We start from the raw sequence: 8,756 nt of genomic DNA, 5'->3' as shown, positions 1-8,756 counted from the left end.
AAAGTAAAGTTTTTGTACATCAAAAAAATCACAAATTGCTTTACGTTAAAATGGGCCTGGAAAAAAAAAAGAAATAAAAACTCTATTACAATATATTTGTGAATTGTTGTAATTATGACCATCAAGATTATGAAGTCCTATTGGAAGCCCAAACTTCTCATGGCGTGTCATGGCGTGTCATGGGTGTGTCATGGTCATGTCATGGGCGTGTCATGGTGTGTCATGGGCGCTTTCGTTGTACTGTATTATGCTGTGACTTTCTAGCACAGACTGACCATCACTAACGTTCACCCTTGGTTTGAACATTACAGTGCATCTGGCTCAGCTCTGTATTACATACAAATGAACTGGGCTGGACTCATCAGTGAAGCATGCTCAAGTGTTTTCGGCACAGTTTTGTTCCGTTTTCTTCAAAGATTCTTGTAGCAGGATGTGCAGAAGGTTTAAAGGGAACCTGAAAGCCTGAGCTATCACTGATGACGTTTGTTTGGGTTTTTCTGGGTTGACGCCATTTGCTCTGTTATTCAAGAACACGTACAGATAGAGAAAGGACAGCGCAGAAAGGCTTCATGCATGTGTGTGAGTTTATATGTAGAGCAGATATAGTGTATTTACATGTGCTTGTTTATACGATGTTTTAGCGCTCTGCCTTTGCTCCTTAGACAATATTTTTCCAATTAGTTCGCATGAAATGGAAGTTACACTTGAATCCACTCATGCAGCATTTAACATTAATAACAGAATGTGATATTAAAGTGATATTGTGACTTTCTTTCAAGTTTTTATTTCCCACGGCCAGATATACATACAGCCAGGGGTTCATTTGAGCCAGATCCTGCCGGAACAAGATCCAGCACCTCTTAATTTTGGCCTACCTGTGTTCCAGTACTTATTTGGGCAGATCCGGTACCTCTCATAAAAAAAAAAAAAAAAAAAATTAAATTAAAAAAAGGTGCTTTGCGCACAGTACTGGCCGTGCTGGTGTGCTGTATGGAGAGACTGAGGTTGAGTCACTGTGTCAGCGCTTCAACATTGCCAACCCGCGCGCAGTCATACGGGCCTACAGAAAGTACAGAGACTCCGATGGAAAAGACACCCCCGATGAGCTGATGGAGTTACTTGTTGCTGTCAACAGCATTCCCATTGCAAGTGCTGAATGTGAGCGCGGATTTTCTCAAATGAACTTGATTTTCACTCCCAACTGTGCCTCTTTGCTCACATCCACCATATCAACTTTACTCTTCCTAAATCTTGTTGGACACCCCCTGGCCAAATTCAATCCAGTCCCGTACGTGAGGTTGTGGGTGGCCAAAGAAGAACAGAACTGCCACAGACACACGCAGTAAAACCCGAAAAAAAGAGGAGGAGGAGGAGAATCCGGACATGCTTGTGATGTGGGGTGTTTTGGACAACTAAATATGGTGAGCATACTGTGTATTAGTAGGCCGCCATGCCAATCTTTGAATAATAATAATGGAAGATATGTGTGATTTATTAAAAGCCTTTTTTTTTTTTTTTACACATTAGACCTGTTGAGAAATTAATTGCTGACTGTATACTGTAAGTCCCACCTGTGGTGATGTGGGCATTTGCCTGTGCTGTGCTGAGTATAGCCTAAAATAATTGTAAATTATCGTCATAACATTTATACCATGGATATTATTTGAAATTGAGGCTTGTAAGTCCCACAGTGTGGCAACTGGGCATTTTCATGTAGTTTTCAGCACGTTTTCTGTATACGTTCCGGGACCTGTGCCCGTCTCGTCATCCCTGAGCTGTCATATGTACTTTGTGTGGCGCGGGTAGGCGATAAAGTAGGATACTATTAGAAGCTCGACAACGCCACCCCGGGAATTTCACCCAGGGAATTACTAGGTAATATTATAAAGGCACACAGTTCGGGTTACTGAGGGGCAAGAGACGTGGTTCCAAGTTAATATATGTTTCTTTTATTAAACAATAATCCTAAAAACTTCAATAAAGCTCATTCACACCAACAAAAATGGGGGAAAAATAACCTAAACAGGGCTGAGGCCAAGGTGAGTGGACGAAGGCTAGGGCAGGGGAGGGATCCACCAAAGAAAAACAACACAATAATCACCAAGCACACGTGGCAGACACTCTCAGTGACTAAAACCCGCTCCCAGGGACACAGCAAGACAAGACGGGAGGATGCCACCACCAGACCACCAGCACCACCACCACTGGCCTACAGCAACTTCTTGTAGTAGTAACAAACACTCACAAGAGGAGGAAAACGACGAGAGCTTCAGGCAGCCGCCAGCATGCACCACTGCCGATCAACCCACAGCAGCGTGCACACGCAGCACAGAGCAGCACCCAACCAGTCGCCCGATCGTGGACGTGACCTCACACCGGAAGTGACAGGCGACAATGGGAGCAGAGGAAGAGCCAGCAAGCGGACTAACGCTTTTGTACCGGCTCCCTTAATGATTACCGGACGTGTTACCATAACAACCAATAAACAAAAATGAGCGAGGGGGAAGTAACACAACGCTCATACTGCTACAATCGCATTCCGGCACCTTATGATTTACAAATTAAGCACTGGATACAGCCAATCAGAATGCAACAATGACATTTAGGTCAATTCAAAGGAAGGAGTTCAAACACTTAAGTCAAATGAAATAAAATAACCAAAAATAACACATTTGAAGTGAAAGAGGCAGCAGTGGGTCAACAACTTCTCTGTGCTGTGATGTAAAGTTGTCTTTTTTTTCTCTGTGGATGTGGGTGCAGCATGTGAGCGACACAATTTCACTTCCATTTCCAGTTGGAAGAAGCTTAATGGTGCATACTCTACTACAGCATTGGATAATTAGGCAGAAAATGTGGAAACAAGATTATCATCATCAGCATTTGCAGAGTTGCCAAAAAAAAACGTTAATTACAAACATACTGCATTTTCTCATATAGTAACCAACGCTGATACTTACATCCAATGCAGAATGTGACAAACCTTCAAGACAGGTGTTTGAGGTGTAATCACTTTCATCCACTCAAGATTAAGCTTATGCTGGGGAAACACTGCCTTTGTGTGGAGAGCCACCTTGCTGAACTTCTGCAGCATTGCTTCTGTCTGCCTCAAGGTTTCTACACCGAGTTTGCTTTTAATAATGGTCATAATTAATAATAAATATCATCCACTGATGATGAGCAGTGTGAAGGCCAGGGGAGTGTTTTTTATGCAACCTATAGTCTAATCAAGTGCATAGAAAAATGCTGCACTTCATCTCAGGCGTTGACACAATGGTGAACAGAATGAGTTTTATGTAATGTGTCTGGTTTTTATTCTGCACAGTTCTGGAAAAAATATGAATCACATTTCTTTTTAAGAATCAAAATGTTTATTGCACTCAGGCAAGTAAAGAGCACGGACATGGCGCTGCATAATGGGCTTGTTGTTATTATTAACATGACCAACAGATGCTTGTTGCATGTCTGCACAATATCATAGCCCATGATTTCCAAGAATATACTGCGTCAACTAGTGATATCAGCACAAGAGCTGTTGAGGAATATTTAGATGATTTGTGTGTGTGTGCATGTCCTCACACACACACACTGAACACAGGAGACACAAACAGACTGCTGTCGTTGTTGCGGGCGAGTGCGTCTGCAGTTTTAAATATGCCAACTCTGATATGTTGATGTACTCAAAACAGACGGAGCAACATAACACAGACACGTTAGCTTAAGTTTTATATCATATGCCATGTTTGTAGTCGAGCTGTCATATGAAAACTGTTGCTGGCAGACTTTGCATTCTACTTTTTTCCCCGCCATTTATTTTTGTAAAATGCTTTGACGTGGATGTTAGAGGATGACTGACTGTAGCTCAACATTGAATAAAACCATCTTCTTTAATCTATCAGTCTCTTGTGGGTTGGGCTAAACCAAAATAGTGAAAACAAGGGGGGTGTTCTCTGAAGACACGCTGTCACCTGTGAAACAGGGGTGCTCTGAAAACACCCCTACACTGTAAGACATTTTTAGTCTGTTCAACTTGCAAACGGAAGTTCACCTGCTGCCTTAGAATTGCAATTCAACTCAACTTAAGCATTATCCTTGTTTTGACTAATAAACTCAAGTTAATAAAGTTGAGTAAAGTGCAGTGGTATAGTTATCTCAACTTTCTTCTATTAGTTATAAAGTTGATTCAACTTTCAATCGCTTTGTGGTTCAACTCGTTACAGCAAGTTCAAACAAATAAATATCCTATATTTACAGAGATGTAAAAGTCACTTTCTGCATTATAATAAATTACAATTTCAAGTTGATACAACTATTTTATATTGACACAACTTGTCCTATCAAGTTAAGAAAATTTAAATTTCATATTTGTTTTAATTTGAATGTCTATTTTATTTTGACTGATGCTATCAAGCTTAATGATTTGAAATAATCACAATCGACTCTTGCAGCTCTTGCAGTCATTTATTTGAACCATGTTAAACAGCAGCTTAAAAAACAGCTGTGCTAACAAAACCAGCCAAAATGTCGAAACCACACCAAAGACAAGTTGTTAAGTATCATACATTTCCACATTATAATTTGGCCCAATGTGGTGTGGGTACTGGAGGTTCAGGCATATGTTGCTCCCATCAGCATGGCGAAGCCTGTGGGCACATCCTGTAGGTCATGAAGAATGATTGTCTCTTATACCACCACAGCCACGTTGAAGATTTTGAGAGCAAATGCACCGTGCAGAGATTCCTCATGTCCAATTAACAGTCCAACCTGCATTCCTCTCATCAAGGGTTTCTCCATGAGCCTGATGACGAAGATAAAGACAATTAGAGTCTCATAAAGGAAAACGTGTTTTTTTTCATTTTTATGAACGTCAAAATATACTGATAGAACAGTTTTGACATCTCATTATTTTATCAATACTTAAACATTTTACAGACATAACCCCCTTTAATGCAGCCTATTGAGGGCCAGGTTGCTGCATCTTTCTTAAATTGTACTGTTTTGTATAACATGTACCAATGCTGTACAGTGGTTGAACCTTTATTCTGACAAGGTCTGCACTAATACTCAAATAAGATTGAGATACAGTCTGACATTAGCCAGGCTAGTCCTCCATTTTATTACTGTAAATTCTGTGTAGAAGATTTTGTTAAATATGTTAAAGACTGACAGTTTCAGATTAGTCCTTGGTAGTTGGAATATTGTATATATTTTAATTATGGCAAAAAAAAAATCTGTATAAAAGACTAGGGCTGCAAATAACTATTTTCAAAATTCTTGATTAATCGTTTCATCAATAAAATGTCAGTAAACATTGAAAATGTTGATCAGTGTTCTTCAAACCTGGAAATTATATTCCCAGTGAATATTCACATTTAAGAAGCTGAAAAATCAGAAAACTTATTTTTTCTTATTTAAAGAAAAATACTCAAACCGATTAATCAATTATCAAAGTAGATGAAGATTAATTTATTAATCGAGTAATTTCTCCAGCCCTAGTAAATACATTGACTTACATCACACATCCTTATTACGTCTGACGAATCCTCCGCCAGATAGTGCGAACGACCAAGTAAGGCAGCTGTTCTTTTGTGTTGGTTTGTGTCCTACACAAAAAAGGCAAGAGTATGTAAATGCAATAGAATCCTCTATAATCATCTTATGTTGGTACATACTTATAAGAACAGTCCATACCTCCTGTTGAAGACACTGTAGAACACTGCTCAGGTTTGACCTCCTCTTTGATGCCACCCCAGCTTTGTAGAGCTCCAACAGACTTGCCATTGTGGCATCTAGTCCTTCCAGAAATGACTCCAGCAGGTTTTTGGTGACAACTCTGTCGAACTCAGCACTCAGCTGAAACAAATGACAAAATACAGAAAAGGGGGCATGAGAGAAAGAAATTGGAGCTGCATAAAGCTTTATAAAGACAATGAAAATACATTAAAGGCTCCTTGCGCACTGAAGAATGGACAAAACTTACATTTCCACTTCATTAAATGCCCATTCTTGCAGATATCTGAAAATTGGGAAAAACATATATTAATTGTTTATCTGTAGGCATATTACACAAAATTATCAACACATTTACTTTTGTTTTATGCAGTGTTGCTGTTGGTGACGGAGACAATAGACTGATTTAAATTAAAATGAAATGTAAATTCCTTAACTATATCATGAGTGTGACTACCAGTCCCACAGCATCACTGACCCTCCTCAAACACCCTCTTTCTGCTGGCTAAGACACACGTCAACAGACGGAACCAGTTTAGTCTACAGCAACATTCGTTTTAATTCAATAGTGACTGACGGAAACATCAGGTGATTACTAGTGTTGTCAAAATAAAAATATTTAATTGCGATTAATCACATTAATGTCATTGTTAACTCGCAATTTATCACACATTTTTATCTATTCTAAATGTCCCTTGATTTCTTTTTGTCCCTTTATTTTTTTCTCATTTCAAAGCTCTTATCAACATAGAAAAGTGGATCAGCTTACTTTCTGCAAATGTTTTTTTTATTTTAAACAATATTGGCATATACTGTAGTGTAGGGCTGAACAATTAATACAAATGTTATTGAAATAGCAATACAGCTTACTGCAATTTCAAATTGCAGGAGACGCAATATTTGTTCAAGCCAAAATGTGTCGAAATATTATTTTAGATTGATTATTACACATCTTATTCTACGAAGAGACATTACATAGCACATATACATACATGATAGCAGACATACATTAGCCAGCCGCAGGTGAATATCTCTGTCACCCTGCATATTTTTGAGTTATTCCTCTTATTGTGAGAGCCGCACAATAATAAGAGAGGCTGTGTATCACCCTGCAGTGCTGTGAACAAAGTGCAGTTCTTCAACGCAGACAAAGTCCCGTGATTTAGTGTGTTGTTGCCGTAACGAGCTAACCCGAGCTAAAGGAGCTAGCGGTCTTTGGACGTATCCTTACTACGGTTTGGGGGGGGGTCTGCCAGCTTAGTTGATAACACTGCATACGTCATTACTTGGATGTAGGGAGTGCGGCGAGAAATGATCCAGGCTGTGTTGGATACGCAGAGCCCGCTTGGAGACGGAGGAGCGCTGTCATCCACTCAAAGCGTAACTACTACTCCTTCCGGTCTAGCTAAAAAACTACACATTTTGCTCGGCCAAAGGGAACGTTGATCTCGCGATAAAAAAATTGCCGCCGTTAAAATGAGGTTTGCTTTTACTCCGCTAATAACGTGTTTAACTGACAACACAGGTTTACATTGAAAAAAAAAAAAAAATTAAACGAAGGTCTGACGCAAATGAAGGTCTCATCTCTCCGTCTAGCTAAAAACCAGACATATTAAATATATATAAAAACGGACCTAATTGGTTAATGTTTTTGAATTATGTACTTTTTTAGAAAAGGCGCGGTTAAGGAAATTTGCCCACAATGAGTCTAACAAGGTCACGGTAGTTAGCTTATTATCGACTTCAATTAAGTTTTCAGCTACAGTTAAAAACTAAAATCTATATTCAAACATCATTTTAAACAACATTAAGATTGATTTACACATACTTAATCAAAAGATATATATGAAAACTCACCTTCGGTAAGGTAAATCAGTGGGAAAGTTCCTCTCCTTTAGGGGTCCTGCTGCTCCAACTCGATGAGAAAATGAGTCCGCCTCTATTCACAGGTTGTTATCAGGTAGCGCTGCATATTATCCATCCGCCATGGAAAGTAGTCCTCTTTTGTTTAATAACTTTTTTCTATATTTATAGATTATAGATTCATAATTGTGAACACAAACAAAAATGAAAATGAAATTAACACGACAAAAAGTCGACCAATCAGAATTGGAACCAGAACGTATGGACTCATAAATGGACCAGTCGACTGGGACTTTACAGTCCTATAGTTGTGAATGGAGATGGTGATTTTTTTTTACGATCTTTTGTGCAGCCCTACCTCACATGGATTGACTGTGGTAGTGAAGCATGTCCCTGTCTTCACTGCATTATGCTATTGTGACAGTGTGTGAGTCAAATATAAAGCCCTAGAGGTTGAAATGACAGGCTTTTGCTCTATTGTTGCTTTTAGATTTTAACTGACTCTCATTGTTATGCCTTCTTGATTCCAGAGGTCAGAGGAGTTCAACAGGACCGAAAGGCAACACCACACGCAACAACTAAGGTATGATCATGTTGATCCCTTAAATCAGCTGAGGACTTCAGGGAGTGCCATTCCTGTTGGCTAAGAACAAAAACTGAGGCTACAATTAACACATTATCACCAAATTTGGACGATAGAAGGTTGGAAATATGTTGTCCAGTCTAATGAGTCTCAATTTCTACTGTGACCTTCTAATGGCAGAGTCAGAAAATAAACAAAATTAAAACATAAATCTATTCCTTGTGTCAAAGGTTCAAGGTGTTCTGGTTTTGTAATGTGAAGGATATCGTGGCTCACTCTGAGCCCCTTGGTACCAACTGAGCATTGTTTAGCTGGCCCAGACTCCCTGAGTCCATCCCTTTATGGCCACTGTGTGCCCACTGATGAAGACTGGGCACCATGACATCTCAAAATGGTTTCCTGAACAGGACAATGAGTTCACTGTATTCTACGTGGTCTCTGCAGTCACTTGATATCAATCCGTGGAGCACATGTGGACTGTGGTGGAGCAGAGGAGTGATCACAAACGTGCAATCAACAAAGTACATGTTTATATGCATGGCACCAGGGAGTAAGGCAGGTATGAAGACAAAAGGTGACCCAA

At 39.5% G+C, this 8,756-nt stretch overlaps 1 long non-coding RNA gene across 2 annotated transcripts; it reads right to left on the bottom strand.

The window, feature by feature from the left end:
• Positions 1-4,479: 4,479 nt before the first annotated feature.
• Positions 4,480-7,720, bottom strand: LOC131466978 (uncharacterized). Of its 2 annotated transcripts, none has more exons than XR_009241467.1 (5): positions 7,585-7,720; positions 5,978-6,013; positions 5,689-5,850; positions 5,511-5,600; positions 4,480-4,795 (listed from the first exon to the last, which is right to left on the bottom strand). It is a non-coding gene; the product is annotated as an uncharacterized LOC131466978 (long non-coding RNA). The 2 variants fall into 2 exon arrangements; XR_009241468.1 differs by lacking the exon at positions 7,585-7,720 and adding an exon at positions 6,736-6,861.
• Between the last annotated feature and the right edge of the window lie 1,036 nt (positions 7,721-8,756).

The sequence above is a fragment of the Solea solea genome, chromosome 1 (assembly GCF_958295425.1).
Source record: "Solea solea chromosome 1, fSolSol10.1, whole genome shotgun sequence".
Lineage (NCBI taxonomy): Eukaryota > Metazoa > Chordata > Actinopteri > Pleuronectiformes > Soleidae > Solea > Solea solea.
The sequence above is the reverse complement of the archived record's forward strand: the minus strand, read 5'-3'. Positions and strand labels throughout refer to the sequence as shown.